Source organism: Seriola lalandi, unplaced genomic scaffold (genome assembly GCF_002814215.2).
Source record: "Seriola lalandi dorsalis isolate HSWRI2012SDOR001 ecotype SW California unplaced genomic scaffold, Sedor1 jcf7180002054423, whole genome shotgun sequence".
Taxonomy (NCBI): Eukaryota; Metazoa; Chordata; class Actinopteri; order Carangiformes; family Carangidae; genus Seriola; species Seriola lalandi.
Window position 1 is genome coordinate 192,260 of NW_019524976.1, and position 23,857 is coordinate 216,116.

The 23,857-nt window shown below is 41.2% G+C and overlaps 1 protein-coding gene across 1 annotated transcript in view; it reads left to right on the forward strand.

Annotated features, from left to right (window-relative positions):
* The first annotated feature begins 357 nt into the window (after positions 1-357).
* Positions 358-23,857, forward strand: part of lrfn2b (leucine rich repeat and fibronectin type III domain containing 2b) — a 144,718-nt gene continuing 121,218 nt past the window's right edge. The window contains exon 1 of the mRNA XM_023410354.1: positions 358-820. The gene's annotated coding sequence lies outside the window, so the exon portion shown is untranslated. The remainder of the gene's footprint in view (positions 821-23,857) is intronic.

Below are 23,857 nucleotides of genomic sequence, written 5' to 3' on the forward strand. Positions count from 1 at the left end.
TGAATAAATAATATATGTGTATATATATATGTGTGTGTGTGTGTGTGTGTGTGTGTGTGGGCCTGTATGTTATATATGTTCAGTCCAGTGTTCTTTTTTAACCCTGATTTGCAGTGATACCAACCGCTGGTGTTTCGTTCAGAATTCAGATCATCATCATCATCATCATCATCATCATCATCATCATCTATTTTTCAAGTACTGCTCCTGCTATTATTGAGCTGTCTGAGTGTCATATGAAACGCCCAGTGTTTGCATTTTGAATGTGTCACATGTCCACGAATTTCCAGTCCATCTGCCGTGTCTCTCCCCGCCGTCAACACAGGGCGCAGTCAGCGCGCGGAGAGGACTACAGGCTGCAGGTATTTGCAGTCAGACCAAATCGCAGACAAACAGCGCAGAGCGAGGAGAGAACATGTTTTTAATCTGGCTCTGAGGATATCTTATCTTACTTCGCGGTGTGACTGGATCATTTCCTTAAACGCATATCAGAACAGAAATGTCCGAGTCGGTGAAAGTTTATTCACGCGTGTCTCTCCTCAAACTTAAAATAGCCCTCATTTGGAGCTGATCGATGCGAGGAGCCTGTGGAGCTGTTCGGTCCGAGCGGGGCGGTGAGCGGCGGAGCGGCGGAGCGGTGCGCGCCTCCCTCGCTTTTTTACGCGCTGAAGGAAAAAGAGTGACCGGGCGAAATCAGGAAATCAAGGACGTGGGGATGGAAATTACAAACGCTATTTGGAATTAACGCTGACGTGAAAACTACAATGCCTTAATCATCGACTGGATCTCCTGCTCTGAAAAAACGCCTACAACACAAGAGGTAAGAATTGAGCCTCGCTGTGACTCTTTTAATAATCATAATCTGTAACCACAGCCTGCATCTAACAGTGTGACATGCTTATGTGTTTGTAACCAGTGATGCTCCAGTTTTCCTCTCGGTGTCAGCTGGACCAAACTGTTGTGTGATTTTATTCCTGATCCCGGTGCCTCTACATGATCTGCTCCGCCGGTATCACGTTGCCCTATTTAGCTCAAATGGACCGTGCGGTGCTCATCAGACAGAGTGGAGTTTCATCGCTGAGAATTTCAATTATTTCCCCAGGAACCTGATGTTAATGTAGGATAGTGGAGACACACAGTGGCTCTCCTCCCGGCTGCCCCTTCATTCAGCCCAACTTATTGTTGCTGGACAAATGGAATTCCAGTGTTTGGTGTTTAGTCAACATCATGCAGACTGAGCTTTTTGCACATGTTCAGAGGCAATACACAATACACATGAAACTTGTTCAGTATGAATCAAATCAGCTCATTAAAACTCAGCAAAGACAACCCAAGGTGAAGAAACCGAGGGGAACCATCTCCTGCTTGATTGCTGATCATGTGATTCTCCTCCCTGGCCTTGCTCCAGCCTTCTGAGGCTAAGAGCTGTGACTGTTTGTGTATGGGGACACTTCTCGGTTCACGACCTTGACTTTTCCCATGCTCCTTGATCAGGTAACCTCATGAGGCTTCGTGTGTGGGAGCTGAATAATTCATGGCCTTGTATGTCCCTCTCAGGGGTGAGGTAGGTGAGGTAGCTGTACAGAAGTTGTTTACCGGGCTGCAGGCTTTCCTGCAGAGGATTGTGTGTGTGTGTGTGTGTGTGTGAGTGTGCGGATTCAGGTGAAGTAACACGCCAAGTGAGGGAACCTCCGCCCTAATCCCACTGTCTACTAAGAGATGACCTTTGCCTCGTGCAGATTAGAGCCACACACTAATTGACTTACCATGAACCCTTCCAACACATATTTCGATGTCATGCTAGAAGTGGCCGAGCTGCAGGAGTCCAGCAGCTCCATGTTCTGATTGTTCGGGGGAGGGGGACTCTAATCTACCTTGTCGTCCATCACTGAGTTTTCCAGGCCGAGTGCCATAGTGAAACTGCTAATCCCTCGGTAATCATAGCTTAAATTTGTCAGAGCTATGACTTACTTTACCTCAGTGGTGCACTGAATAGGATATGAGCGAGAATGCACCACTGCGAAGCATGAAATTTGTCACGAGGGACCTGTTATTTCCTTTTTCATATTCCAGTGCTGCAGAAAGTGTCATTTCAGAATGAGAAAGTGCTTTTCTGCTTTTTTATATCCATGCTCTTGTTTCAGCTCTGGGGATCTAGTAAATACTGGTCTCAGCGCAGACTCGATAATCTTTATTGTAATTCTATTCTGATGACAGTATTAGGGCCTCTCCTGAGAGATGTGTTTTGTTTGTGGCTTCTTTTTTTTGCTGCTAAATGTCCTGTGAGCTCAGTAGTGGCCAGGCTGGTCTTTCAAATAATACCTTGTCTAAGCAGCCCCTGGGCCTTTCAGCTTATCTGCTGGCTATAAATAATGGCACATATGTCACCATGCTCTTGGCTGACGTGCACTAAGCCCCATCCTGAGCTCCATAGGGACCAGCAGAGAGCTGCCTCTGAGTCTTGACCGAGGCCCGGACACAGACTGTAACACACCTCATGCTCCATCAGCATCCTCCTGAGCAGCACTCTCGTTTTGTCCCCCACCTCTGTGTCATCTCTGCTCGTTATCCCTCTCCCTGTCAGTCACCTCCTCCTTCCCTGTGCAGCCTGTGCAGAGACGGAGGAGCAGCATTAGCGGTAACGTGTAGTTTGTTTAACAATATCTAATGTGCTGTGAGAAGTCCAATCACCGTGAGCCGCAGGAGACAGCAGCAGCAGCACTACTGGGACGCATCAAGACAAGCTGTTGAGTCATCAGCTCACAGAAACAGCAGCGCAGCGCAGCCATGTACACACATGAATCACAGTCGGTACGGCTGAGCCCTTGTTCACCTTTAGCAGTAGTTTATCACAGTACTCACACATTATTTCCATACTGCCCTGAAGTTTCTACAATTAAACCAAAGTTTTCTGGGGAAACATTTTCAACCATTGGCAGTTAATGGAGCCTGAAATAAAACACTTGTTATTTATATTCTTATATATTCAATTTACAACAGAAAAGCATCTGGATGTCACTTTTTTGTCAGCTTTATACAGAAATGTTTTTATTAATGTCAAGTCTAGTCAACCTTATTTCTAGAGCACATTTAAAAACAGCTTGAGTTGAACAAAGAGCTGCACAAAGGACGATAAAACAAAATAAAAGCAAGTAAAATAAATGTATAAAATAAGTAAGAAAATAACAAGGAGCAAATACACAATTATCAACATGACAACCGACTAAAGAGCTAACTAGCTAAAAAGCCCAGTGAATGAAGATGTGTCTTTAGGCTGGATATGACAGTAGAGACGGAGGGAGCTCATCTGATCTCTAATGGTAACTGGTTCCATAATGTTGGAGCAGCAACTGCAAAGACTCACGTTTTAGTTTCAGTGGTGATTGTGGGACGTACGGGAGAGATGAGCTTTCAGGTCTGACAGATCTTCAATGCCACAAAATGTTCATACTGAGGTGCCCTGGTGCCTCAGCTGCTAGAGCGCATAGCATTAAGGTTTAGTTCCCCCTGCGGGTTCAAGTCTTCCCTGAGGCCCTTTGCTGAAATCATTATTATTATTGATATTTGTAACCAGGCCTTAAATATCATACTGTAAGTTCATAAGACTGGCGGATGCACTTTTATTAACTGAGTTGAAGGATTGTCCTGCACCTGCTGACGCTGCTTCCTGCAGTCAAATGAAGTGACGATTTCATTTTGCTGATATTTTGCTTTCTAGGGTGTCACTGTGAGGAGCGTAGGTGTGTGTGTGTGTGTGTGTGTGTGAGTGTGAGGGAGAAAGAGGGAGAGAGAGAGGTGCATAATCTTCAGCTAAACTTGTTAACACAGAGAGGAGCCACTACATTGATAAAACCTTAGGTTCTTAACTAGCTATTACATATAGTGGACATAAATTCTGTCATCATACTGATTGACGTTGTTAACGTCACCTCGTGTCAGGTCACCTCGTGTCAGGTCAGCTCTGTGGACTGGATGTGTAGACTGGATGCTTTCTGCTGAGATGCTGAAGCATTGACGTTGTGCTATTGCGGTGAGCTAGCTCCGTTTTACAATGGACACACTGTACAGAGTTTCTGTTCTTTTCCAGTTTGAAATGATTCAAACATTAGACAGTTGCAGTTGTTTTCTCTAGCCTGTCTCTTCCCCTCACTCCTCTCTATTTTCCCTCTCTTTCGCATTCACCAAACGGCTCCGTCAAAACACATCTGCTTCAACTCACGTATCAACAGTGTGAGAATTTCATACAGACTAAACAAAACGTTGATGCTGCGATGATTTTTATTAATTGAGTTAATCAAGTTCCTGGAGGAATCGTTTCAGCCCTAATGTTAATAATGAATGAATTCATCTGGAGCCTAACTGCTTAAAGTGATAACAAAACAGCACACAGTTACATGAAGGAGGACGGCTGGCAGTCGAAAGATTTCTTTATTCAAGTCAATGTAAAAAAGAAAATCTGTCAGATTGTTTCTCCAGACTTTCACGCCTCACAAATGAAGGTGATGAATTTAGGAGAAAGTAAACAGGTGAGAGTGAATGAGGGTGAGAGGGCACGGAGGAAAAATCCCTGGGTGGACCATTACGATTTAATGGCCAGTGCCTTGTCATTTTCTATAAACGGCTGATGATAAGCAATGCAGACACAAACCTGTGCTTTAACCAGACGTAGCCTAGTGTGAGTGGTGCCCTGTGGCCCCATGTTGTGACGGTCAGTAAAAGAGCAGCTACTGAATCAGTTACAGCAGCCAGACACTGGGCTGGAAGGAATAAAAGGCCGCAGGCAGAAAGGGCGACGCACAGGCTCTACCCCCGTCTACTCACCCCCTCCCCCCCGGACGAGTCCTGATATCAGAGTCTCGTCCATTGCTATGGGTGGCTGCACTGCCTCCTCATTTGACATCGATTCTGCCGCTCCCTCAACATCCCTAAAGCTGGGATTATATAGTCATGCCTGCCAGTTCTTCAGCCTCAATTTTCTCCAAGAAAAGCTGTATAAGTGGATATGTATGAATCTAGTGTTCATACTCCTGACTGATCTGCCTTGGACAGAGTGAGTGATTGAGTGAGTGAGTGAGTGTGTGCGTGTGTGCGTGTGTGTGTGTGTGTGTGCATGTTTCAATATATTTGTGATGTCAGAAAAACAGGAGCCCACTATACTGTGGTCCGGGGACCAAAATGCTGGACCCAGCAAGGTTAAATGACTAAGGCTTTTAGGTGGCAGAAGCAGCATTTGAGTTAGTGGTCTGTCGTCCATATGCCCTCCACCTGCCAGAACTCACACATGACCATCTGGGCGAGATTGGCTTTTCCTGCTCTGAGGATTACACAGTGCTCCTTCACACTGCACACATGTTTATTAGAAAAGTTCCTCACTGTGGGGATTATAAATGACAAACATCCAGAGTAAGAGACTAACAACAGATATACAGAGATACCTAATTTAAATGGATGACTGTTTTAAGCTAGTTCTTCGCAGTTCTTACATCTGTGCCCAAATATTTACATTTGCCAACTGTGGGGACACAGTCCAACACATTTTTTTGTAAATGAGACAAGTGAGGATGCACACTGAGCATCAACAAACCCAAACAGAGGCTAAAATGATCCTCCCGACTGACTGAACAGAAGCTGAACTGACCTCAGATTCTGTAAACGCAGTCAAACAGGTCTGGACAAGGTGACTGGCACAGAGAGGAGGGAGAGGGCAGGAAACCAGGCTCTGGCATGTCGTTGAGCTCAGTCCTGAGGGACTGCTGTCTGGCTCTGTGAGTGCTGATCTGTCAGTGCCAGGATTGGGTCGGCCATATGAGAAGGGATCAGGAATCATGAATAAATGAGCAGGGATTCTGGCCTCAGGCCCACGCTGCTCACAGACACTCAGGATGCTGAGAGGATTAGGTCTGCTCCTCATACACCAGTCCACTGGACACATCATTTACCTTTTCTTTCATCTGACTATTCATCATGCACTTCATTCTAAAACAGGGCTCCAATAATAATGCTAGTGTTTAATCATTATTGTTGACTCTCTCAACATTTTTTGATTACAGGTACAGCATGTAACTTTATTAATATCTTGAGGTGAAATATGCTCCAGAACTACCTAACTAACTAACTAACTAATCAGAAAAGGCCAGAGTCAGGGGTGGGAGCTTGTGGGTGAATGTGCTTCTGGTCTACTACTCCTCGCACACTGAGGCTTCACTGAGGCTAGTATTAGGGACGATAGGCAGTGATGGTTGAAGTGACGGCTATGGCGCCTGTATACATTCCAACACGTTGTCATAGTGGTGGAAATTAAATGTTGCTAGGCAACTCTTGAAATTTGCTTTACAGGACAATTTCATATCAGATGAGGACTTTGGACAAGTCTGTTACTTCAGCACCACGGACAGCGTCATGGTTTCATCAACACACAGAACAGTGAGGTTGTGGGCTGGAGAGGGAGGAGGGCAGGTTAACTACAGTTTGTGTTAATAAAGCAGCACCCCCCCCCCCCCCCCCCCCCCCCAAAATCCCCTACTGGAACATGAGCCTGGCTCGCTACTTACTGTGGTCGCTTCTCAGCATCTTGAGCACTGCTGGCAGTGGCTGACATGACTATGATTAAACTGGAAAAATCTGTCAAATTAGCAGGTATTGTTAACAAATACAGTCATAATCCATAATACAACTAACGGTATAATTGAATATAAACTAAATTACAAATTTGATTATTAAATTAAACGATTGAAATATGACTAAAACATATAATTACCCACTGACTTTAACGTATCACAGGGTACAGCAAACTGGTCTTTCTCTCGTACAGCTGGACTGCAACAGTAGGAAGTGTTGACACAGGATCGACGTGGGATCTACATCATCACATCACGCTATAGCCATCACTTCAACCGTCGCTGCTTAAAGTCCCTATTAGCTGCTGGAAAATGTCTCCATGGCTGAATCACAGGCTAGCAACCTCCTGACTCCTGCATCAGCAGCAGCGAACGCCACAAGGCTGTAGGTGAAGGGCTGCATGCAGGGAGGGTTGGCAGGAGCAGAGTGGTTTGCTTTCAAGTCTCATGCTCTTGCTAGCTTGATTTCCAGAACTTTCATATTGTACCTTTTAATTCATTAACTGATCAATCCATAATGTGAGGTTAGGTTAGGTAGGTTAGCCGTGACATGCAGGGCCATCTGAGCAAAACAGTCAGTCAAAGGAATCTCAGGGGTAAATAACCTTAGTAGTTTTTCCCAGTAACAACTGTGACTGAGTACCACACATGTTCATTTCAAATTCATAAAAAAGGTGTATGCAGTAATTATTTTTTAACTTTTTATTAATATTTTCTATTTAGGGTTTGGAAAAATATTACAGTAGAATAATTTGGTGAGGGTTGGGTTGTCTGATTAGATTTTGGTGGTTAAAGGTCAAAGGTCTAAGGTCAACGTCACGAAATATTAAAAAATAAAGGCCTGTCTATAAAATCAACCCGTCTCAGATAATGAATAGATTTTCTCTTTGTTGCAGTTTTCGTTTTACAATTGTGAGAATAACAATGCATTGAATAGTTTTATCATTTTCATATTTATTTTAGACTTTGCATACAGTGTATCTGCAGTATTGTGATATACATGAAAACAGGAAAAATAGTGGATTATTAAAATTTATTGAAATAATAATATTTTGTTCATCAGGATGCGGTTGAGCTGCTGCTGAGCTCTCCATCCATCACCTATATACCTCAGAGTTCCCGTTAAGCACAGTTCACACACAGACTATACATAGAGCATGTTTACAGAACAACTACTATTCCTTACTTGATAATGTACTTCAGTTGCACAAATAATTCCCAAACAAGTCTGTAATTAATTACATGTTGACATCTTGGGGGTCTGTGGTTGGGTAATCCAGTCTCACTCACAAGGAGAGGAACTAATCTGGGGTCTGTGACACCAGCAAAAACCAAGAACAGAACACATAAACAGGAAGATGCAGCGATCAGCTGTTTGTTCAAGAAAAACTCATAAATACCTGCTTCATGTGGCACGAAGTGCGGTGTGTGTATCTGTAGAAGATGAGTGTCCAATGAAAACGTGAAGCTAAGTGTGTGTGTCCATATAGTAGTAGTCCATGCAGTGTGTGTGTGAGAATATAAACAGCGAGAGGCAAAGAGAAGTGGAGGGAGGTGGATGTGCAGAGAGCGGGAAGTGAGGAGGAAGAAGAAAAAGTGTTTTGTTTTTTTTGGCATTGCGCAAACAGACCCCATCCCCCCTCTCTCTTTGTTAGCTAGCCTATCAGAGGGTTACTGTGTCAGCGCTAGTGAGCCACAGCTGACCTGCCGCCACTCACTCTACCGTGGCCCTTGAGCCAATTACAGCCCCGAGCCAAGTCTTGTTTCCTCAGCCTCCCTCTGCCTCTCCTGCATACTGAGTGCCTGTGCTCAAAGGGGAGGATGTTTTTACTTTTGTTTGTTTGTCGCTCCAGTTCCATGTACCTTAATTAACTTAATGGAAAACAGGTAGATTGAATAAAAAGCTGATCCTATTTGCTTCGGCAGAGCAGAGGCGCCCCTCGGGTTCTCTGTTGTTGTGCTGTTCCAGCTCCCTAATGAATAGAGCTCTGTCCCGCCACTGCCCAATCAGCCAGCTGATTCCCTGCTCCCTCTCATTAAGCACACACACACACACACACACACACACACACACACACACACACACACACACACACACACACCTGGCACTGAGGTTTCCTGGTATTTTTAGGATCTTTTTCTATAAACTGTTTTTGTAAAAAATCAGTGTGTCCTGGAGAGTGTGTTGAGTGAATATTGGAGTTCTGGCCCTGGAACAATGTCACATCCCTCTGAAGAAACATACAGTTTTCCCCTCTTTTACAATAACATTGAATTTTTTATCAAAGACGGATACTCACTGTCACGTTCTTAGACTGTCCAGCCTCCTTTGTTGTTAGACATAATAAATGCCTCCCACTCTAGAGATTCATCCCACCCAACGAGGTAGTGGAGGGGAAGAGATAACAGCGCTTCATCATGCTCACTGGTTACAGTCTTCTGCTAATCTACTCAGACAGTGGCTGTGGCCTTTATTCCTTATTTCATTCTGTTTTATAAGACTATTTAACCTTATTTTGATAAGAAGCCTCTGCGTTTTCTGACACTTCCTGTTTACCTGTTGTCATGATACAGTATTTTGTACATTTCTACAGCACTAATTCAATCAACATCAGTCACGCTATGTTTGCAATTTGAAAGTGTACATACAGCATACACTTGCAGGAACTTGCTAATTTTCGCCCCTCTCCCAGGCACAAACACTGTGTCACACCTGTCACCTGCCCAGAAAGGTGCTGTTAAACCAGAAACACTGCGTCACACTGACTCAAGGCTGCAAAAGAGAGCACAACCCTGATATAAGTTCTAAAAACACACAGTTGTCAAGTGAGCTGTCTCACACGGAGGCTTCAAACACACAGGAGCAACCAACCCGGGGATGAGATGTGACTGACAGAGGTGTAGTGCTACTTGTTTACGTAATGGAGTGCAAGTTGCAGCTCTTTCGAAGATTCAGAGGAGAAGCTGTAGTGCAGGCAGAGGTAAAGCTAAGCTAATAGGCTAGGCTAGTATCTTCAAATGCCAAAAAAAAGTATAAGTATATACATTTCAACAGGATTATGCAAATTGTGGATATTTTATTTCATCCCTTGGAGAAAAAAAGTGGCGGCACGTCGTTCCGGTGCACCTATACCTACACCCACACCTATGGCAGCTGATCCATTTTACCAGTCTAATTTCATTGTAAAAAGGTTATAACACAAGTGGTTTTTTTTTTAACCTGCTAATTATTGTCACATATATTTTACTGTTTCTTCCTCTGTTGAACTATTTTCAGTGGAATTCAACACTTCCTGCACAAAAGATGAATTTATTTGTTGAGCTTGTTATCCATTGACATCATGTTTTGTTGCTCCTGCTACTTCTTATTTCCCTTTTTATAGCTATTCATTGCAAACCTGGCTGCGGCAGACAGACCTTCAGACATCTAGTTAACAGGCACGTGACGTTTAAACATTTCTTCTGAAGCATTGCATCATCATTTTTTTGGTTTGAGAGCCTGCAGTATAATGTGAGCCTAATGATCAAGTGTTAATTCTGAGCCGGAGCTTGTTTATAGTAATTTAGCTCTCATAGCTGTATTGTGTAATTGATCTGTTCACTGCGTACAGTAGCTGTTGATTTGAAACAGTCCCTGAAAAGAGGACGGAGGAGCCCAGGGGAGCGGAGCAGCAACAAAAGGCTTTGAAGTGAAGCTAATGGTGAAGGAGGAAGTCAACCTACATACTGTTACAGTACAGCGCAGCGAGGAGCATGTGTGACTGCTATTCATGGCGCACTGCTGCGTGTGGGCCTTCTGTATCTGCTCTTCTCACTCTACCACATGAACACAGTCATGTCAGAACGTCAGTCATGTGTGAGTCACTGGATCAGAGGAACTAGATACCAGAAATTCATTTAGATTTCATTTAGAGCTAAAAATGACACATTGCTTTATTTCTCAAACCTGTCTTACTGTTTCAGTCACCTACACTCAGAAATTCAATTACACATGACGGTGGTCAACTTTTTCTCCAGGTTGAAACAAAACCTAGTACAGTGCAGGTCTGTGTGTCCTCACAGTGTCTTGCTTTTTTAACTAAAGCTTTCAAAATAAATGTAGTGGTAAAAAATACAGTATTTCCTCTCTTGTGGCATTTGGCTGACCAATGGTGGAAATATGATCACTCACTCAGTCAGCAAGTCACTGACATTCGCCATTATAGGGCTAAACCACCACAGCACCTCAAAAGACTGTTAACATGAAATAATAAACTCAATATCAAAGTCAAAACGTATCTCTACAACAGATAATCCTCCATTGTCCAACTGCTCATGCTGAGCACCAGTGTTTGCTAACATTAGATCATATGCGACATTTTATACCCTGTTAGCCCGAATTAGTTGAATTTACTAGAAAATTGTGTGGAAAACCGTTGCCTTAAACCATTTAAGTTTTTACACAAGGTGAGACTAAACATGTCAAGTTGTATTAACGTAGGACCTTAATTAGATGCAGCCGACAAATCAAGTTTACATTAGTAGTCTTTGCTTAAAATCATTAGTTCAAATAAATTATTTATTTTCAGGAGACTAAAATTTATAAAATAACTACTTTAAATTAAACATACAAAAAAATATAACAAATAACAAATATAACATTATTTATTGCTACTTAAAATCATTTAATATAAGTAATGTTTTCTTGTTATTACACTTCTTTGATTTTGAAATTACTGTATTAAATACATTCTGTTTAAACTAAATTAGAAGGGAAGAAACTAAACAATACATTGAAATGCCTAAAAATATTTTCGTGTTGTTATTTTATCCTTGTGAACGACTGGACACATACAGACATGCGTTAAAACTGGATACAAGCCTCTAAAACTTCAAATCGCCTGAAGTACAGATAAACTTTATCTTACCTATATCAAATCACCTGAGAACTTCTATGCAGTCCTGAGCACACTTCTACATTTTGTACTGTAGAACACAAGTAGCTGGACATTCCTGTCCCTTATTAAACACCTGTTTCTTCTTTTGTATCATTGTTGACTAAGGGGAACGACACCACGTGAGATTTTTTTTGTTGTATTTTATCAAACTTGCAAAGGTTTGGAGGGGCTACTGTGGACAATAACAATATGGTGACTACAGAGGCTCAAGGTTTTAGTGATCAATTAATGCTGCCAAAATAATAATCTTCCTGGCCTCAGTGTAGACCGGTGGGATGGTCACATGTCGTCATGGCTATGCAGAAGGGCATCACCAGAGGGCCTTGAGTGATGATGTCACAGCTGAAGAGCGCACTCCCAAGTGTTTGTGCTCCACAATCCTGTTGCACTCCATGTACACCTGAAAACTATGGCTGGGGGCATCAGCGTGATGTGAGCGATCAGAATTGATCACGCTGCACTAAGTGATTCCTGCTTAAGTTGTTTCCTTTGCACTCAACTTGTATCATGTGTGACAGAAAGATAAAATCAACATTAGCATTATATCTCTTGAACACACCTGATCTTCTGTTAAATGAGCAGGCCAGCGTTCATCTTCACAAGAACCTGTAAAAAGACAACATAAGAAAACTTTTAGCTCAACAACTTAGTCAGTTACTTTCTCCACTGCACACAACGCATGTTGACCAACCTTTGCTATATCACCAGCTAATGACCTCGTCCTCTGAAAAGTTCGCTACGTTACTGCTATAAATAATATGATGCTAAACTTAAAGCTAAACTGTTAGCTAAGTTAGCGCTAGCCACAAGCACACGCAAACACACGAGTTAACGTTATAAACTGTCAACCGACAGAAACAAAAACGCCAGCACATTAACATTAAGCTAACCTGTTGTCACCGTACAATCAATTTTCCCAGAATAATATCTACAGATATTTCCTTTACACATTCACCATTCCACTCTATGTAGTTGCCTTCAAAATCTTTGATTATTTCAGCTATTTCAGCTGTTTATTGCAAACTACTAGTCTCATTTAGCTAGGAGAATGTTAATTTCAAAAACATGAAAGAATGATTTATGATCACTCAAAAATGTAATTAAAACAGTGTATAAACTAGCTAACATTAGCATCCATCCGTAGCTAGTTGACACAATCTAATTCAGAAACTGAAAAGGTGAGATACTAAAGTGTATTGAACAAGCTAGATGTTAGCTACGGCTAAGTGTCTGTGTAATGCATGGGACACGAGCCACTGATGGAGAGAGGCAGTCAGATGAGATGTTCAGCTAACGTGAAGGTTTAGAAATTGTACAGTCCTCTTTAGGGGTGTCTGAAATAGTAGTAGAAGATTCTTCCAGGCATGAATATGGGAAATATGTTGTAATATTTACAATTACAGGTAAGAAGATTATGTTTCAACCCTAGTCTTAATCAGGGGGGTCAGACTTCCCCAATCCCCCCCGATAATGTGAACCCTGCCTCCACTTCTACTTCGAGGTTTTCAGGGTCAATCTTAAGCTGCTATAAATAACTCAACACTTACTGTGCAGATGTTTCACAATAAAAGTTTTCTAGTTTCCAACCAGAGTAATCCATCCTGACAGTGGCTTAGTGGTGAGGGGAAGTGGAACTGAATGGTAGTAATGAGTGAACAAAAACAGTGTTTCAGAGCAGAGGAATGGTGGGTAAGTCAGTATGATGTGCCTTTGGGAGGCAAAAACACGAGAGGAGACTTTTCTCCCATGAAGAGAGACAACATCAGTCTCAAAACTACATGTTTATGTTAAAACTGATGTGGGCTGTCTAGTGGTCGATGTGATTGTGATGGGAGCGAAGCAGGAAGTCAGTGATGTTGTTATAGGGATGAGGTCGGGGTGGATGGACTTTAAGATTGCCATGACAACGATTGTATCCCAACATGAACCAAATAACATTTACTTATTTTTATTCTTTATGTTAACCAAGTCATTTTTGGTTGGGCCGTAACAGTGGAGACAGCCTTATAAACGTCACTGTCGCTGACTGACTGACTGACTGACTGACTGACTGACTGACAGACAACAATGCTGTCCAGACATATGCAAGGTTTTGACCCAGCCTTGTGACTTAACTTAACCAAACCTTAACTACAGTGCTTTCACATCATGAACACATTTATTCTTCAACAGTGATTTCAGTGTTTGGAAGGCGAAGACAGATGATGTCATCCTGCTGATACCTGCTCTTTGTTTGCTCCTGCTGCCTGTTATTTGAGTCGATTTATTTGATTACACTCTTTTGTATCAGAATTTAAAACACTTTGTAAAGTCTCAGTATTCACATTGTAGTAATGCGATCTAAATGTGGCATTGTGTTATTTAAATGTCATTTACAACCAACAACCAATAGTTTACTGTTAAGTGCCAAACAGAATAATTACATATGTGTAAAGTCTGTGGCAGAGCATAATTAGACACAACAGCATAATGTCACTTATATAATGTTCCTGCTATGCTGACTACTTTAAAGCATACAAATTCACTATAAGTACAAATAATACAACAATTCTTGTAACCCTCCTGTTCCTGATCATGTAACACATGTCTCCATGAGTCTCTTTCTTTCTTTCTTTCTTTCTTTCTTTCTTTCTTTCTTTCTTTCTTTCTACCCTCTGACTGAGGCCCTGCCTGACACATCCTGACTTGTTTCTGTTGCAGAAATGAAATTTTGGTTTGTTTTTTCTGTTTGTTTGTCTGTCTGTCTGTCTGTCTGTCTGTCTGTCTGTCTGTCTGTCTGTCTTATAGCTATGTGTTTACAGACTCCAAATTGAAAATGAAGATTGTTCACTGTTGTGCAATACTGCTAAATCTCTGCTATCAGAATCCTCTGGTTCTCTGATGGGCTAAAGATGCTTTTTAAAAAGGTGATTCCTTGCTCACACAGGAGCAGCACCTCAGGCTCTGGCTGTCCTTTGCTCAGGCTCAGTCCGTCCAGAGCTGTGCAGTCTGCACATATCAAAAAATGGGTTGTTTTGGTTACATATTTAGTGTTGAAATGAGTGAATATTGGAGCTGAGCGAAGCTTCAGCGCATCACTCTCAAGGCTCTCATATGCTATTCTGAATTTTTCCTCTTCAGATTTTCATTGATTCATAATGGTTCATATCCATTTCAGTAACTAATTTTCTGAGACGGCAGGAGCCTTCATCATCTGTGTGGTCACATGGTCTGAGGCAGTTCTAAATGAAATCAAGTTCAGGTACGAAAATGTTGATGAATCCCGGATTTGTGTGTAAAACGTTCACACCCATGGTTTAAGCACAGATTTGTTTGTGAATAAGGCCCAGTGCCCTGCTGCATCACACAGCTGCTGAGCTGTAGCAGGTGGACAGACGCCCTGACATTTATGGAGGGCCATCTGAATCAATATTAAATAAATAATAAATAAATACAGCTATGATATAAATCCTGAAATAGATCAATTAGGTAATAATGTAGAAGTCTATAAATAAATGTAAATATAAATAAATAAGTCAGTCAATAAATAAATAAATAGCTATATAAATAAATAAATGACGAAATAAAGAATTAATGTTGTGGTGCTGTTGCTTTGGTCTGAATCTGTGAGATAACCACGCCCCCTCATTTGAATATGACAGATAGAAATAAAAAGAGCTTGAAAATAAATATGGCATTAGGAAATAAAAGTCTCTGGAAGTGAATAAATGTGGAATTATAAAATAAAAGTCCATTGAAACAAATAAAATGTCATTATTAAAATAAAAAGCTATTTATTCATTTATTTATTTTTTTATTCATTCGTTTAATCTTTTATGTGGGTAGTTATTTATTTATTGACTCACTTACATATTTATATTTACATTTATTTATATATTTCTACAATTGTTACATTATTTATTTATTTTAGGATTTATTTCATTATTTATTTTTGTATGTATTTATTTAATATTGATTTAGATGCCATTCCATCCTAGAAGAGACCTTTTTTAAACGATAAAAGATTTAAACTTGGGAAGTCATTTTCCCCTCAATGATGTGGAATTGTAGGTCCAGAGTAGGGGTGGGCGATATGACGATATATTCTAACTGCAGAGATCGTGGGATCGTCTAGGGCACATTCTATAAATTGCAGTTCTATGCTGATGCACCAACGCACCAGACGTATCGACGTCGTCAACCAGACCGACCAAACATAGCGAATTACGGGCAGTGACGCGCCTTCCTACCCGCCTCCTTGTTTGTGTGTGTAGCGGTAGCACATGGAGAGCGATGGCTGAAAGCCAAACGGAGTTGGTCGCTAAAAAAAATTCCACCTCCTTTATATGGAATTGGTTTGGATTTTCCGCAACTGATCAAGCGCAAGCAAATGTAATTTGCAAAGTTTGCACAGAAACCGTTCGCACGTCGGGTGGTAACACGACGAACCTGTTTAATCACCTGAAGAGGAAGCAGCCCAAGCAGCATGCTGAGAGCCAAACAGCGAGGGGCCCGGCGGCACTGCAGGCGGAGGCAGCAGCTAGCTAAAACTGCTGGATCTTTAATATTCAGGTTATAAACATTGCAGTTTGATATTTTTTGTTCAAAACTGTTGCACTAAAAGAGATAACCACAGTCACTTTAGTTTGTATTTTTGCGTTTCAATAAGCTACTTAGTGTTTTGATAAATAAATCCTGTTTAAATGACTGTCAGTAATGTCTTTGATTGATATTTTACTTTCTCTTACTACTTTTGCAAGAGTGCACTTTATTAGAATGCTGTTGTTGTTTACCTTACCTTGGTCTAAATTGTCTGTTTTTCTATTTCCAATTTAAGATCGTGATTTTATTTTGAAAAAATCGTGATATGATATTTTTGCCATATCGCCCACCCCTAGTCCAGAGGCAGCAAAGACCCAGATCATGATGCTCCCTCCACCCTGCTTCACCTATGGGAGGGTGGTGGTGTGCAGAACCTTTGTTACACGGATGTTCTATCCAAACCTTGGTCTCATCGGTCCATCAAACATGTTCCCAGTAGTGTTGTGGAGAGTCAAGCTGGTCATTTTTGGAGAGCAGCAGCTTCTTCTGTGGTGTCCTGCCATGGACTCTGTGCTCCGTGACTTGCGGACGGTCGACTCATGAACAGAGACGTGAACCAGCTCCACTGATTTCTTTTAGCCTTCAGCTCTCACTCTGGGCTTTTTTTTCACCTCACTGAACATTCAGAGTTGTGCCTGTGGAGTCATCTAGGCTGAGCAGTGACTGCTGGGAGATCAGTCAGTAATGAATCATCTCCATTTACAGATGGTTTGACTACATGATGAAATTAAATTCTCTGAGATGACTCTGTGGCTCTTTGTACACATCAGCAGTTCTCGATGGAAAATCTTTTGAGATCTTGTTCACCAGGCGTAGTTCACATCTGCAGATTCTTCTTGTGAACAACAGAATGAGTGTTTTTAGTGTTTTTTCTGACACACCTCCTGGTTCCATTGACTTGACCATAGCTTTGATAACTCCTGACTGAAATCAGCTTGTTGATGTCATCCCTCCACAGCCTACACTGTGAATATTTAAATGATGTTTTCTATATGATATATTTAAACAGATTATTTTGTTCATTATTGTAACTTAGATCTGACCATATTTAAGTCAAATTTACACATAACATACATCCTCCATCCAGGATCAAAGTCCTGTCATGATCCGCCATCTTTCTCACTTTCTGGACCTTCTGAAATTACTTTCCCTGTGTCTGTTGGTTCTCCTCACTCGTTTTCTTCTTCTACCATTCTGCTTCCTGTTGTTTTGGATCTCTGTTTATTTGTGTTTTTGGACTTGACTCTTACCAGTTGAAGACTAAGTGTTTTTGCTTTGCACTCCGAGTTTACGGTTTCTATGTTTGTCTCCCTGTTTTTTGGTTCCTGCTATGGAGGAGCAGGGATGTCACAGGAAAAATAATGTCTTTAATTTCATATTTTAATAGGCATTAAACATAGGAAGTGTAAAGGGAATTTTAATGAACTTTTAATCCACCAGTAAATACTTAAGATTTAAAAATGGATTTACAAAAACAGCATGAAAAAACTCATTAAATAAACCATTTATAAAAACCATTCATAAAAACATTTATTCATTCATGAATACATAATGAAAATGTGAAAAACTATTTGAAAAGCATTTTAAAAATGGGAATACATGGTTGGATTTCCTTTTCCATTTCCATTTCCTTTTTCCAGCTGCTTTTCCTTTACTTATTAGCTAATTGATTAGCTTAGTCATTTAGCTTCTCCTTTTAGCCTTTCCATGACACTCTGGGCTTCAGTGCTGGTAAAAACCCACTGGTTAGCTCCCCACCCAATCAGAGAGCTCGATACATCCCATAGCCAATTAGGATTATTTAGCCTGGTTTTACCAGCACTGAAGCCCAGAGTGTCATATAAAGTTAAATGACTAAACTAAAAGAAAAACAGCTGGAAAAAGGAAATGGAAAATGCAAGTGTGTATTCCCATTTTTAAGATGCCTTTTCAAAGAGTAATTCAAACTCTATTATTTATTCATGAATTAATACATTTATTTCTAAATTGTTTATTAAATGAGAGTTTTATGCTGTTTTTGTAAATCCATTTTTAAATGTAAAGTATTTATTGATGGATTAATCATTCATTTACAAATTCTTTTTACAATTCCTATTTTACATGTCTAAAATATGAAATTAAGGAATTAATATATTCTAGGGCTGTCCCAAATGATTATTCTTTAAACGATTAATCTAGCGATTATTTTTTCGATTATTCGACTAATCTAACGTTTTTGTTTTTTTTTTAATAAAATTAACAGTAATTTTATTGCAATTAAGTTTTGCTGCCATCTTGACTCGCTGCACCAGGGTGCTTCCTCTTTATGTGCTCGTGCATGACTGTCGTGCTACAGTGATATGCCAGATGCACTTTGCAGAGTCTGCAGACTGCCGCACTGTCGGTGTCAAGATTAAAGTATTCCCAAACTCTGCAGGACCGTGTACGAGCCTTTTTTGCCGCGTGTTGCTCCACACGCTCCGTCGTGCTGCTGGTAGACGCCGCCGTGTTGTTCAAATAGATCACACAGACGCAAATCATTCACATAGTCAATGACTTCAATTACGTCACCGCGTCGTCCCAGTCCGTGCGCTGCGCTTGTATCCGGGTAAACCAACGACCATGGATATAAACGGTCCCATTAGAAAGTTCCGGTTTTGTTCTATGAACATTTACCCTGTGTGGTTTTACACGACGCGTCGACACTAAAATTCCACGTCAAGTAATTTTTATAATCGACGATGTCGATTACGTCGGATAATCGTCCCAGCCCTAATATATTCAGAACGGTGGCGACTGTGATGTTGTTGTTGTTTACCTCGGTTTCAGGTGTTTACTTTCGGGCAGACTGCAGTTTTTCCTTCAGGACGGGTCTGGCAGGACTGGACTTGTACCCCTGGCCCACATCAAGAGTCCAGCAGTGTTTGTGACACAGTCATTTGTGGTTTTCGCTGACATATCACTGAGTACGGTCCCGGGGATTAGTCCCTTTCTCCCTCATGCAGTGGCCTGCCATCCAGCACTGGGTTGGCTGCCAGCTTCCTGGATTGGCCCAGATCAGCACAGCGCGATTAATTCTGTAAATGAAGGATCAGAGGGGCAGAGTTACAGTCTGCATGTTGATATCTGATATATCAGCAGTTGTGAGGTAACTGTGTCATGTCTCACATGGAGTATAGATGGTCTGATGTCTGGTGCGGTTTCGGTTCGGATGTTCAAAAGTCAGTATATCATAGGATGTTTTTAAATGCTTTATTAAATAAACTGTGAAAAGGAACAGAGGTATATGGACATTCATCACCAGTCCACTGTCACGGCTTGACGAATATCCTACAGCATGTGTGCAGCTTCTGTCCAGCTGTTAAAAGAATGTGACGTAAAGTGTTGCCAGCTCACTGCCAGTTAAGGCAAAATGGAGCGATATTCACTGTGTGTGTCACTGACATACAAGACACGTAGCTCCAAGTGCTTCACAACTGATACAACAGACACAACAAGTGGTGAAGACGTGACATTAAAAAGTCTCCTCACTTTATTGCAACATGGGCTGTGGTATATTTTTGGTAATCAACTAAAGATGTATAAGATATATAACTAGCTATCAGAATGCATGTAATAAAATAACTAAGACATATAGACTTGGATTGTGCCTAAAGTGAGTTGTCTAGTCAGTAGAGACAGGTGTTAACAACATGAATGTGATCATACTGTAAAAAAATAAATAAATAAATAAAAAAGACTTAACATAAATCAGTTTGTGCTACAAGAAAAAATGAAAGAATGTCAAATGGGAAGTCAAGGCCATCTGTGTGTAAAAATAATGCACTTGGACCAATGCCAAATTAGGAAAGTCGAGCTGATTTGCAACTCCAAGAAAAGAACCTGGAAATAATGGCGGAAAAATTCCCTAATAAAGAGAAGAAGGGGATGTCCTGAGGAGTAAACCCCACAATAGGTGGAGACTCCTCAGGGAATATAAAAAGATGTTTGCTGGATTCTAGTTCAGTCCCTGTGTTCATGAACCAGCCTCAGTTTGCCTGTAGACCAGTAAATCTTAGAATCATACTCTACTCTGCGTTGTTTCCGTATGTTTCTTGTCTCTATTGACTTCTCTGAACAAAAGTAATTCTTATTAGTTCTGACAACACTGAGCTCTGGGAACACACTGACATTACTACAGCAAACTCAAACAAGGCAACACGTTGGAGCATGAAGCTTTTCTCTAAATTCCAATGGATGATTAAAAAAAAATCATTAAACCTTCCCTTCATTTTCCTCTTTTAAATACTGTAAACCTGTCTGACTCTTAATGGTTTTGCCCAGTCCGTGTTACAGCTTTGTTCATTTTGAATTTGGATGAAGAAGGGAGGTCTGCAGCAGTGGGCATTGTAGGCCGGGAACAAGGATACACAGGTTAGGAGAAGAGCTTGAGGAGAATGACTGATTCACACTAGAAAGTTTTACTCTATTAAACAAGAGTGGCCGACAGCAGCGCTGCTGCTTAGACCGAACAAGCTGGTGATGAGTGGAGAGTAGCCAGGATTCTTGAGCTGGACCTCGATGAGAAGATGAGACGCAGGTGTGGAGTGGAGCCAGGAGCGAGAAGCCCCGCCCACACACATACACACAGACAGAAGGGGAGGAGGAGACGCAAGGGAGAAGAAGAAACACTAGGGCTGTGGTTGAAAAGCCTTTTCTTCTTCTGAAGTCTCCTCACTGAGTGAAACCAGCTGAAGTATCTGAGCAGCAGCCATGATCACAGCTGCTCCACTTCTCTAAGTGATGAGGAAAGGAGCTTCAGTGCTTCCTATCTTATCTCCTTTAGGAGAGGAAACACCGGACCTTCCTTTATGAGAGGAAAGGAGAAATGCCGACCCACAATTCCTTGCTGCAGCAACATTTAAAGTAGTTTCACCACAGCAGAGCCACATAAATGTAGAAAGATCAGAGCAGCTGTTTTATGTTTGTGACACCATCCAGAACTGATGGAAATCCTTGTCTGATCCACTGAAGCCTGAATCCATAAATATAGATTAATTCTCTTTAAATCAGTCAGGAGTCGTCATGAAGAACAAGCAGATTGAATTTATAGTTGATATCATCATCATAACTAAATACTATAGTCTGTACATAAATGTTGTTTCACTAAATCTCCTCCCATTGTGTAAAAACCTAAACATTCATTTTCTCTATTTAACAAATGTATAGAAATGTCAAAATCACCTACAACAGGAAACTATAAACTGTCTGAATATAATTTATTCTGATCTTTTGCTCGGTTCAAAATATTGCTCAACTTTCTCTACTTGTACATTTCTTTCATGTCATGTTATTTCAACATTTCAGTCCTGTTTTGCTTTGTGGGCAGGAAAGGAGGATTTATCCTCTATGTGTTATAAAGTTTTCCATCGAGGTCGAGGAGATGTGGTAAGAGCCAAAGGTTGCAGCAGAACCAACAGTCTGACTTCTTCAAAGTTGCCATGTTCTCAGATTTTTTTTTTTTTTACCATGGGTTTGGACTTGACTTTAGAATTGATTCAAGAACTTTGACTTTAACACCACTGACTTACGACTTCACTCGGACCTACAGGAAATTGTTTGACCTCCTTGTTGCAGCAGAAAGGAGTAGTAGTTATCACCTTTTAAGTTGATACAGCAAACAGTGACTTTATCCCACCTCTGTTTGTTATGGATGAACTGTTCCAGGACCCGGGTGTGGGTTGTGATCCAGACTACAGTTTTGTAAGGTAGAATGTACCCACTGTTCCCCTGCTGTTGTTGTTTCTGTGGTGTCTTATGAAATGAACATATAAAAGGTGTTGAAGAACATTTCCCTGCTCCCAGCGCATATTCACAGAGACTATAGCTGTGAGCCGTCAGTCCAGTTTTCTGTCTTGGAACAAAAACACTGAACCTTTTTCTGTTTCAATATTCCACTTCATGTCTTCTCATGGTTAAAGTGAGTCCTCTGTAGGGGCCCGGCTCTCAGGGTGACAAGGGAGGTAAACTGATGTCAGAAGGATACTCAGCACTAATGCAGCGCAATGCATTAAACATTGCCCAGCAGGCTTCCATTAGAGGCACGCAAACTCTTCCAACCACGGCAAAGATGTAGTCATTCTCCTCTGTACTTCCTGTCTGGTGATTGTCTCTGTACAGCTGGTGACAGTGTGTAGGTGACACAGTCACAGGTCCACAGCAAGGTGGTGCTGTGGACCTAGCTAACCCTAAGTCAAAGAGGCCACGCCCTCAATTCTACATAACTTTAAGTCTTAATAAATTGTAAATAGGGGAGTTATATAAACAGTTGTCATGAAGGAGGAAATTAGCTCTAGAGACCAAACCAGTTTTTGTACCAGGCTGTAAACATGTTTATTTCTGCTGTAAAGTTGGACATTTTAACATGGGAGTCTATGGGGACTGAGTGTGTATATACAGTATGTATGGATATCTTCCCTGGCAGAAATGGACTTCAATTGGTTGTGCTTTTAACACAACGGTTCTTATTGTGTTGTCGGTCATTTCCACTTTACTGGCTGAGTTACTGGCTTAGGCTACATCCACAGTGCTGCTTCTTAGTTTTAAAATGCGCCACTTTTGCAACGTTTCCACCTAGCATCCACACGACTCCAGAGATTTCAGCCTCTAAAACAGAGACTTTCAGAAACTCTGCTGGACCCGTTTTATTTTGAAAACTCTGCGGTTGTGTTGTATCTGGACGGACAGAAACTGAGACCTTTGGAAAGGATGACGTAGACACTCACGGTTGCTCTCTGATTGGCTCTCGTCAGCCTGGACTACCAGCAGTGAATGCAACATGATAATGACAGTGTTACTGACCTTATTGTTTTTGCTAGCAGCTGTTCAGTTAAATTCTGTATTTTAACGCTACAACTGACCTTGACCTTTGACCTTTGACCACCAACTCATCTCATCAGTTCATCCTTGAGTCCTAGTAAATCTTTGTGCCAAATTTGAAGAAGTTCCATCAAGGTGTTACTGAGATATCGTGTCCACGAGGATGGAACGGACGGACGGACGGACGGACAACCTGAAAACAATGTGTCTCCGCGTGGAGACATAATGAAGACATGTTAGCGTGCTGTGTTCCATTCTGTTGTATTAGCTTCACTGTGAAGTTGGTGTAGCTGGTGTATTTGCTCACCTCCTGTGTCTGTTTTATCACTGTGTTACATGTTAATCAGCTCCTCTGCTCTTTGTGGAACTAAAGAGGAATAAAAATACCCAGCATGCTTTTAGATTAACATATCAGATTGTGGTATTTTGCAACTGACTGTGATTAAATTAGTCCTCGCTGATTAAATCTCACAGCATTAAAGTCATCCCTGCACTCTGTGAGAAAAAAAAAACACTACCTAATGAATAATTGTGTCATATATCCCATGGCTATGTTGATTACAAATTGCTTAAGTGCTCCTGAAGACATGCAGTGTGTTTTATTAATGACTAACAGACTCATTGAGGACCAGTCAGTGTTAATGTGCTGAAGCAGATCTTTGAATCGATTGTAAATCCAGAGAAGCGATGACGTTCAATCAACTCAGTGTTTCCAGGCCTCTTCATAAACTTTCCATATGAAATATTTAATATGTTTATTTGTACCAAAGATTAATGTGTGCAGCTGAGCACTTTCAGCCCTGTTCATATACCCCTCCATTGGAATATTTATATCTTTTATTTGCTTAAAAATTAAATGGAGCTTTCCCTAAATTGAATTCAGAT